The sequence below is a fragment of the Delphinus delphis genome, chromosome 11, assembly GCF_949987515.2.
Source record: "Delphinus delphis chromosome 11, mDelDel1.2, whole genome shotgun sequence".
In the NCBI taxonomy this organism is placed as follows: domain Eukaryota; kingdom Metazoa; phylum Chordata; class Mammalia; order Artiodactyla; family Delphinidae; genus Delphinus; species Delphinus delphis.
The window spans coordinates 44,461,572-44,471,272 of NC_082693.1; positions in this window are offsets into that span (position 1 = coordinate 44,461,572).

The window sequence follows — 9,701 nt, forward strand, 5'->3', positions numbered from 1 at the left end:
ATGGCGGGAACCACACAGCCGGAGCCCCCGCCACTGCGCAGGCGCATCGTGGCCGCGGCCGGCGGTCTGCAGGGGCCACTGGGAATTGTAGTTCCCATTCGGAGGTCGGCCTGAGCGAGGGAGGCGCTCCCGCGGTCTCCACCCGCCCGCTTCGACACTCCACTGCTCAGGTGGGCAGAAGGAGGCTGCGCCCATTCCAGGGATATCTTCTGCCTAAAGGTAAGCCTTGAAGCATATAGATTTAGGTTATTAAGATGAAGTAAAAGAGATGTTCTCCTCTAACTTTATGACTGTTTTAGAAACAATGTTAACCAGTATCTCTTTTTTTTAAGATTAAAAAATTTTTTATTTATCTTTGGCTGAGTTGGGTCTTCGTTGCTGCGCATGGGCTTTCTCTAGTTGCGGGAATGGGAGCTACTCTTCGTTGCGGTGCGCGGGCTTCTCATTGCAGTGGCTTCTCTTGTTGTGGAGCATGGGCTCTAGGCGTGCAGGCTTCAGTAGTTATGGTACATGGGCTCAGTAGTTGTGGCTCGCGGCCTGTAGAGCACAGGCTCAGTAGTTGTGGCGCACGGGCTTAGTTGCTCCGCGGCACGTGGGATCTTCCCGGACCAGGGCTCGAACCTGTGACCGCTGCGTTGGCAGGCGTATTCTTAACCACTGTGCCACCACGGAAACCCAACCAATATCTTTTAAAGAGGGTTTGGAAATTAGTTCTTTGTAGAATTACTAGGTCCAATATGTGGAAATAAATGATGACCAACCAAATGAGAAAAGCAAAAGCTATTTATTCAAGAGCTTGCTATGTTTAGAAAGGGAGTCAGCCACCATCACTTGTATTTTGGCAGAGACTCATAGACAGGCAGAGGAATGGAAAAGATTAATAGTGAAAAAAGGGAAGGTTTCAGGTATGTCCTGATTCAAGGCTGTTTTCATGGGTAAGTTGTAGGTGGGCTAACTCAAGAGAGGGGCATCCTATGTGATTGGTTAGGGGTGCACATGTGGCTTTCTCTGGTTGGTCCTAAGTTGGAAGTGGGGACAAAAATTAGGGAAGCTCTCAGTTGTTAATCAAGTCCTGGCTATTTTGAGCGGATTGTTATATGGGTTATTTGGCTTCCTGGACTATCACTAGACACCGCAGTCTGACTTCCTATAAGTCTGACTTAAGCAGGCTGGCTTCCTGGGCTGTTTATTATAGATAAGGGGGCTGGTTTCCTGGGTAGGCTTCGGGCAGGTTGTGGGTCAGAGTTCTGTTTTTAAATATGGTCTGGTCATTGTTTGTTTGTATATTCAGTCTCTCAAATAGAACACCCAGGAATACTAAAATCTGAATCAGAGGAAGCTTGCAGAAGCATGGAGAGCTTTACTCTCCATGTAAAGGAGCCTGTTTGCTATTGATGTGCAGATCTGCCAATAAGTCTGACCAGGTAAAGATACGTCTCATCTCAAAGGTGGACTGGGGTGGGCAGTCTGATAATCACATCAGTGTTGTGTCACATGAAAACTATCATTTTCGTGAATTTTATTTTTACAATAATAGTAGGAAAGCAACGAGAGAATAGACTCTCTAGTAGGTTATTATTAGCCCAATCTTGAAAGTGATCATGGTCCCTTAGCTTCTGTGGGCAAAGTTGTGAAAAATAGGCTCTGGACAGATCATATTTATTTGAATATTTCTAGAAATGTGACATCCTGCACAAATCTTAGTTGATTTTCACAATCTCCGTGCATCCTGTTTTCAGTAGAGTGAATTTCATTGCTGGGAAGGTCTTCACTCTAATAACAGTAACAAGAGTGCCAGTAGAGTTCTCTTTTCCAGAACCACATGCCCTGGGCTTTTTAATGGAGGTTTCTCAGTTTCTTTATTGGAGATTCCTTATTGCTCCCTTTAGGAACTGACTTCTTTGAGCTATTTGGGAGTCCCCTATTTAAATTTCAGGACCATTAAGGAGGGCACACTGTAAGGAGCTAAGACATAAGGGGGGAAAGCAAAGGAGGTTTATTTATTGAGTTCCTATTGTATGCTTCATTTATTTAACATAAGTTTTCCTCACCAGAAAAAAGGGCATAATAATAGCTAACGTTTATATAGCATTTGCTATGCTGTCAAGGATGTATGTGATAGGTACTAATATTATCCCTGTTTTACAGATGGGGACATATGCTGAGAATTAATTTGCCCCAGGTCACAAATCTAGTAAGTAGGAGAGCCAGACATCCTGACTCCAGAGTCTGTGTGATTCACTCCTAATCTACAAGCTATGTGTCTACAAGGGATTGTTGTAAGGGTTAAATGAGATAAAGTAAGAGGTGCCTGGCCCAGCTCATAGCCCAGAACCACTCAAAGTGAGAAAGCTATTATTTTGTGAAAGTGCTCTGGTATAGAGGCTTTTATCCCAAGGGCCACTGGGAGGCAGTATTGCCATTCAGTTGGTTTCCCCTTGTGCTTTCATCCTCATAGGTGCAAAACCCCTTTGTCCTTCAAGCCTTATGCTATCTACCATCCCCTTTACATTTACTATTTATGTCTGCTATCAACCTCTTTGGGTAATCTGTCAGCCCTAGTTCTCTCTCTTCAAGTTCTTTGCAGACGTAGAACCTACTTCATGGACTTGCAGTCCAGCTCCTGTTGTTATTCTGGATGTTTTTAGCATGTAAAAGGATGATCTGTTCGGGAAAGATATAGTTCATTCAGTCATTCTTTAACTTATTCATTTATTCCACAAAGAGTTATTGAAAATTTGTGTTGGACATTTAGTTAGGCTCTGTGGAGAAAAAGTGATATGGGTTCTACTTCCGAGAAAGTTATAGTCTAGCAGGGGCAATGGACCCAAATCAAGAAGTATAATGACATGTTATAGATGAATTTATAACCCAGCTGTCTATTGGCATCAGCATTTCTTTTCAACATCTTTATTGGAATATAATTACTTTACAATGTTGTGTTAGTTTCTGCTATATAACAAAGTGAATCAGCTATACGTATAAATATATCCCCATATCACCTCCCTCTTGAGCCTCCCTCCCGCCCTCCCTATCCCACCCCTCTAGGTGGTCACAAAGCATGGAGATGATCTCCCTGTGCTATGCGGCTGCTTCCCACTAGCTATCTATTTTACATTTGGTAGTGTATATATGTCAATGCCACTCTCTCATTTTGTCCCAGCTTACCCTTCCCCCTCCCCGTGTCCTCAAGTCTACTTCTGCATCTTTATTCCTGTCCTGCCCTTAGGTTCTTCAGAACCATTTTTTTTAAATTTTAGATTCCATATATATGTGTTAGCATATGGTATTTGTTTTTCTCTTTCTGACTTCCTTGACTCTGTATGACAGACGCTAGATCTATCCACCTCACTACAAATAACTCAATTTCGTTTCTTTTTATGGCTGAGTAATATTCCATTGTATACATGTGCCACATCTTCTTTGTCCATTCATCTGTTGATGGACGTTTAGGTTGGTTCCATGTCCTGGGTCTTGTAAACAGTGCTGCAATGAACATTGTGGTACATCTCTCTCTCTTTTTTTTTTTAATTGTTGAATTTTATTTAATTTATTTTTTTATACAGTAGGCTCTTATTCGTTATCCATTTTATACATATTAGTGTATACATGTCAATCCCAATCTCCCAATTCATCACACCACCCCCCACCCTTACCACTTTCCCCCTTAGTGTCCACATGTTTGTTCTCTGCATCTGTGTCTCTATTTCTGCCCTGCAAACTGGTTCATCTGTACCATTTTTCTAGGTTCCACATATATGCATTAATATACGATATTTGTTTTTCTCTTTCTGACTTACTTCACTCTGTATGACAGTCTCTAGATCCATCCACGTCTCAAAAAATGACCCAATTTCGTTCCCTTTTATGGCTGAGTAATATTCCATTGTATATATGTACCACATCTTCTTTATCCATTTGTCTGTCGATGGACATTTAGGTTGGTTCCATGTCCTGGCTATTGTAAATAATGCTGCAATGAACATTGTGGTGTATGTCTCTTTTTGAATTATGGTTTTCTCAGGGTATATGCCCAGTAGTGGGATTGCTGGGTTGTATGGTAGTTTTTAGTTTTTTAAGGAACCTCCATACTGTTCTCCATAGTGGCTGTATCAATTTACATTCCCAACAACAGTGCAAGAGGATTCCCTTTTCTCCACACCCTCTCCACCATTTATTGTTTGTAGATTTTTGATGATGCCATTCTGACCTGTGTGAGTTGATACCTCATTGTAGTTCTGATTTGCATTTCTCTAATGATTAGTGATGTTGGGCATCTTTTCATGTGTTTGTTGGCAATCTGTATATCTTCTTTGGAGAAATGTCTATTTAGGTCTACTGCCCATTTTTGGATTGGGTTGTTTGTTTTTTTGATATTGAGCTGCATGAGCTGCTTGTAAATTTTGGAGATTAATCCTTTGTCAGTTGCTTCATTTGCAAATATTTTCTCCTATTCTGAGGGTTGTCTTTTGGTCTTGTTTATGGTTTCCTTTGCTTTGAAAAAGCTTTAAAGTTTCATTAGGTCCCATTTGTTTATTTTTGTTTTTATTTCCATTTCTCTAGGAGGTGGGTTGAAAAGGATCTTGCTGTGATTTATGTCATAGAGTGTTCTGCCTATGTTTTCCACTAAGAGTTTTATAGTGTCTGGCCTTACATTTAGGTCTTTAATCCATCTGGAGTTTATTTTTATGTATGGTGTTAGGGAGTGTTCTAATTTCATTCTTTTACATGTAGCTGTCCAGCTTTCCCAGCACCACTTATTGAAGAGGCTGTCTTTTCTCCATTGTATATTCTTGCCTCCTTTATCAAAGATAAGGTGACCATATGTGCATGGGTTTATCTCTGGGTTTTCTATCCTGTTCCATTGATCTATATTTCTGTTTTTGTACCAGTATCATACTGCCTTGATTATTGTAGCTTTGTAGTATAGTCTGAAGCCAGGGCGCCTGATTCCTCCAGCTCCGTTTTTCGTTCTCAAGATTGCTTTGGCTATTCAGGGTCTTTTGTGTTTCCATACAAATTGTGAAATTTTTTTGTTCTAGTTCTGTGAAAAGTGCCATTGGTAGTTTGATTAGGGATTGCATTGAATCTGTAGATTGCTTTGGGTAGTATAGTCATTTTCACAATGTTGATTCTTCCAATCCAGGAACATGGTATATCTCTCCATCTGTTTGTATCATCTTTAATTTCTTTCATCAGTGTCTTATAGTTTTCTGCATACAGGTCTTTTGTCTCCTTAGGTAGGTTTATTCCTAGGTATTTTATTCTTTTTGTTGCAGTGGTAAATGGGAGTGTTTCCTTGATTTCTCTTTCAGATTTTTCATCATTAGTGTATAGGAATGCAAGGGATTTCCATGCATTAATTTTGTATCCTGCTACTTTACCAAATTCATTGATTAGCTCTAGTAGTTTTCTGGTAGCATCTTTAGGATTCTCTATGTATAGTATCATGTCATCTGCAAGCAGTGACAGTTTTACTTCTTCTTTTCTGATTTGGATTCCTTTTATTTCTTTTTCTTCTCTGATTGCTGTGGCTAAAACTTCCAAAACTATGTTGAATAATAATGATGAGAGTGGGCAGCCTTGTCTTGTTCCTGATCTTAGTGGAAATGGTTTCAGTTTTTCACCATGGAGAACGATGTTGGCTGTGGGTTTGTCATATATGGCCTTTATTATTTTAAGGTAAGTTCCCTCTATGCCTCCTTTCTGGAGTGTTTTTATCATAAATGGTGTTAAATTTTGTCAAAAGCTTTTTCTGCATCTATTGAGATTATCATATGGTTTTTATCCTTCAGTTTGTTAGTATGGTGTATCACATTGATTTGATTGATTTGCGTATATTGAAGAATCCTTGCATTCCTGGGATAAACCCCACTTGATAATGGTGTATGATCCTTTTAATGTGGCATCAGCATTTTTTTAAAGACTTGGACAGTATTGGTACAGGGAGCAAAGGCATAAAAGCGGAAATGGCATGGTGCTTTCAGGAACCTGCCAGTATAGTTCCATATGGTCAGAACTCAGACTTCAAGGGAAGGCATAGTGAGAAATGGGACTAAGAGGCAAGCTATGGCCAGAGCATTGCATGCCAAGCTAAAGAGTGTGGAAATAAAAGTTATTCATCTTCCCCCGGTCAGAGAAATTCTGCATGCCATGAGGTGTGGCCAAAAAAAAAAAAAAAAAAAGTTATTCGTCTTCCATTTTAATTCAGTTTTGGTTAAAATTATAATAAAATATTGATCATAAAGAGTACCCTCATATTTATTTTAAATGACAAAGTTTTAGTTTAATCTCACAGGAATGATTCTTTTAACCACAAAACAAATGATGACTTCAAAGCTGATAAAACATGTGTTATAGGATATTGCAATTGTTTTTTAATCTATATGATGGATATAATATATGAAATTGAATTTCTCACCTAAGCTATAAATGAACCTAGCAGATTTTTGGTAAATAACCTGCCAATATACATATTGTATTAGGTTTTCTTGTTAATCATAAAGCTATATACTGTTGGGATCTAGCTTCCTCCTTGCAGACTGCTTAAAATAAAGGATGGCAGATTCAGATCCAAACACAGTGTCAAACCTTGTTCCTCCACAGGAACTCGGATTTGTCTGAAGACAGTGGGGAGTCTTGGAAGGCTTTTAAGAAGGGGAGAAACATAATCAGAATTGTGTTTTAGAAATAAACTCTGGAGCCCTGTAAAGGGCAAACAGAAGGGGAAAGAGCAAACAGAGGCAGAGCAATCCCAAGAAACTGTTGCTGGAATCCAGGGCACAAGTACTTGTGGCCTGAAGTAAGGCAGTAAAGTAGAGATGGTTGTGATTGTGTGGACGTAAGTGACTTAAGAGATATTACTAAGAATTAATATTGATTGGATGTGGGGGATGAGGAAGTGGTCTAGGATGATTTCCCAGGTTTCAGAATTGGGCACCTGGTTGGAAGGGGTTGTTTGGCACCTAGTGGGCAATCATTAAATGTGTTGAGTATTTGTTGAATACATGTAGGGATAGGAAATAATGTGAAAATAAGGAGGAGGATCAGATTGTACTGAATCATCATTATTTCAGTTTTGAAAAGTTGAGTTTGAGTTGCTACTGTGATACTCCCTAAGCTCTCTATGCTTTTCTTTCATAGCCCTCATCACAGTGTGTAATAATATATTTATTTGTGGGAATATATATTTAATGTTTATTTTTCCTACTAAAATAATAAGTTCTAAGATTTCAAATATCATGTCTATTTTACGCACCTCTTTTAGCTCTAGTAACTAGCATTGGACCTAGCACATAGTAGGGACTCTATGTTTATGGAATGAATGGATGAATTCAAGTGGAAGATGCCCAGCACGTAGTTGGATATGAGGAGCTAGATGTCAGGAGAGGTCTTGACTGAAGGCAGAGATTTGCAAGTCATTAGAACTCGGATCAGGATTGAAGCTGATGATGACTGAGGTCCCCAAACAAGAAGGGTGTGTACAGTGAGAAGAGAGGAAGGGCCAGGAGAGAACTCTTAAAGATATTGACTTTAAAAATTGGGTAGAGGAAGAGAAACCAGCAAAAGACAATGAGAACAAATAGGAATAGAAGCAGGAGAACTAGGAGAGTGTGATTTCATAGGCGCCAAGAGAGCAGAGAGCTGTGAAAGGGTGCTGAAGGATTCTGATACCAGTTCCATTGTGGGGCATGGGTGTGTTTCCCCACACATCCAAACCAATTCTTTGGATTCCAGCCTAGGTTTCCTATAGTTCAACTCAATTCTGACACTATCTATCCAGAGATAGTGTCAGATTCCACAGGTTAAGGGTTCAGTCCCACAAGACTCCCCCGCCCTCTTCAGATGCCAATTGCAAGCCCAGGTTGTTAACCTGTGCTTCTGACTGACTGGCTTTAAATCGAAGGTTCCCACAACTCCCTCCCTGGGTTTGATTAATTTGCTAGAGCGGATTAGGACACGAAGCAGCTGCAGCTCTTTTTTTTTTTTTTTTTTAATGTATTTATTTATTTATGGTCGTGTTGGGTCTTCGTTTCTGTGCAAGAGCTTTCTCTAGTTGTGGCAAGCGGGGGTCACTCTTCATCGCGGTGCGCAGGCCTCTCACTATCGCGGCCTCTCTTGTTGCGGAGCACAGGCTCCAGACGCGCAGGCTCAGTAATTGTGGCTCACGGGCCCAGTTGCTCCGCGGCATGTGGGATCTTCCCAGACCAGGGCTTGAACCCGTGTCCCCTGCATTGGCAGGCAGATTCTCAACCACTGCGCCACCAGGGAAGCCCAGCTCTTTTTTTTTTTAATTTTTTAACATCTTTATTGGAGTATAATTGCTTTACAATGCTGTGTTAGTTTCTGCTGTACAACAGAGTGAATCAGCTATACATATACATATATCCCCACATCTCCTCCCTCTTGCGTCTCCCTCCCACCCTCCCTATCCCACCCCTCTGGTAGGACACAAAGCACGGAGCTGATCTCCCTGTGCTATGCAGCTGCTTCCCACTAGCTATCTATTTTACATTTGGTAGTGTATATATGTCCATGCCACTCTCTCACTTCGTCCCAGCTTCCCCTTCCCCCTCCCCGTGTCCTCAAGTCCATTCTCTATGTCTGCATCTTTATTCCTGTCCAGCTGCAGCTCTTTTGGAAAGGTGTCTGACAGCGTTAAGGCTGAGAGCCCCAGTTTGCAGAAGCTGATCTCAGGTTGGCAATCTCAAAGGGGACTCTGCTTCCCCGCTCCCTGACTCCAGCAGAGGCTCCAACTTACTCAGAGGATGGGGGCTTCCTACTTTTAATTTTGGCTGTAACACATCTGATCCTCCAGTTGAGCAAGAATGACACTGGTGAGAACTGTGGGCTTGGCACAAAGGAGTGGAGCAACCTGGACTCTGACCACAAGAGGGCGGTGTTGTGAAGGAGGTGAGGAAGCGGAGGGTGGGCAGCGTTGGGGAAAGGAAAGGAACCCTGCCCAGTGGGGATTCACGAAGTCCTCTGAAGTCTCCAGGACAGGGAATCTTCCTGAGCAAATCGTGTGTGTGTGTGTGTGTGTGTGTGTGTGTGTGTGTGTGTGTGTGTGTGTGTGTGTGTGTGTGTGTGTGTGTGTGTGTGTGTGTGTGTGTGTGTGTGTATGTTGGCTTGGGGATAAGATCTGTTTGGAGAAAGTTTTTTTTTAAATAAATTTATTTATTTATTTATTTTTGGCTGTGTTGGGTCAGGTCTTCGTTGCTGCGTGGACTTTAGTTGCGGCGAGCGGTGGCTTCTCTTGTTGCAGAGCACGGGCTGTAGGTGTGCGGGCTTCAGTAGTTGTGGCACGCAGGCTCAGTAGTTGCGGCACACGGGCTTAGTTGCTCTGCAGCATGTGGGATCTTCCCGGACCGGGGCTTGAACCCATGTCCCCTGCATTGGCAGGTGGATTCTTTTTTTTTTTTTGGCAGGCGGATTCTTAACCACTGCGCCACCAGGGAAGTCCTGAGAAAGATGTTTTTTAAAAAAATTTTTTTAAGTTAAAAAAAATTTTTTTAAGTTAAAAAAAATTTTTTTAAAAAGATCTTGATTATGGTTTTTAATTTTCTTAAAAGACCCTTCAACTTTGATTTCTGAGAGAAATTTCATTGCCACTGTGTTCTCTGCTTTTTTGATCTTTATTCTTTTGGAGTTTGAGAAAGTATTGTTTAGAAGTTGAGAGTGATTTTATACTTATAAGTAGA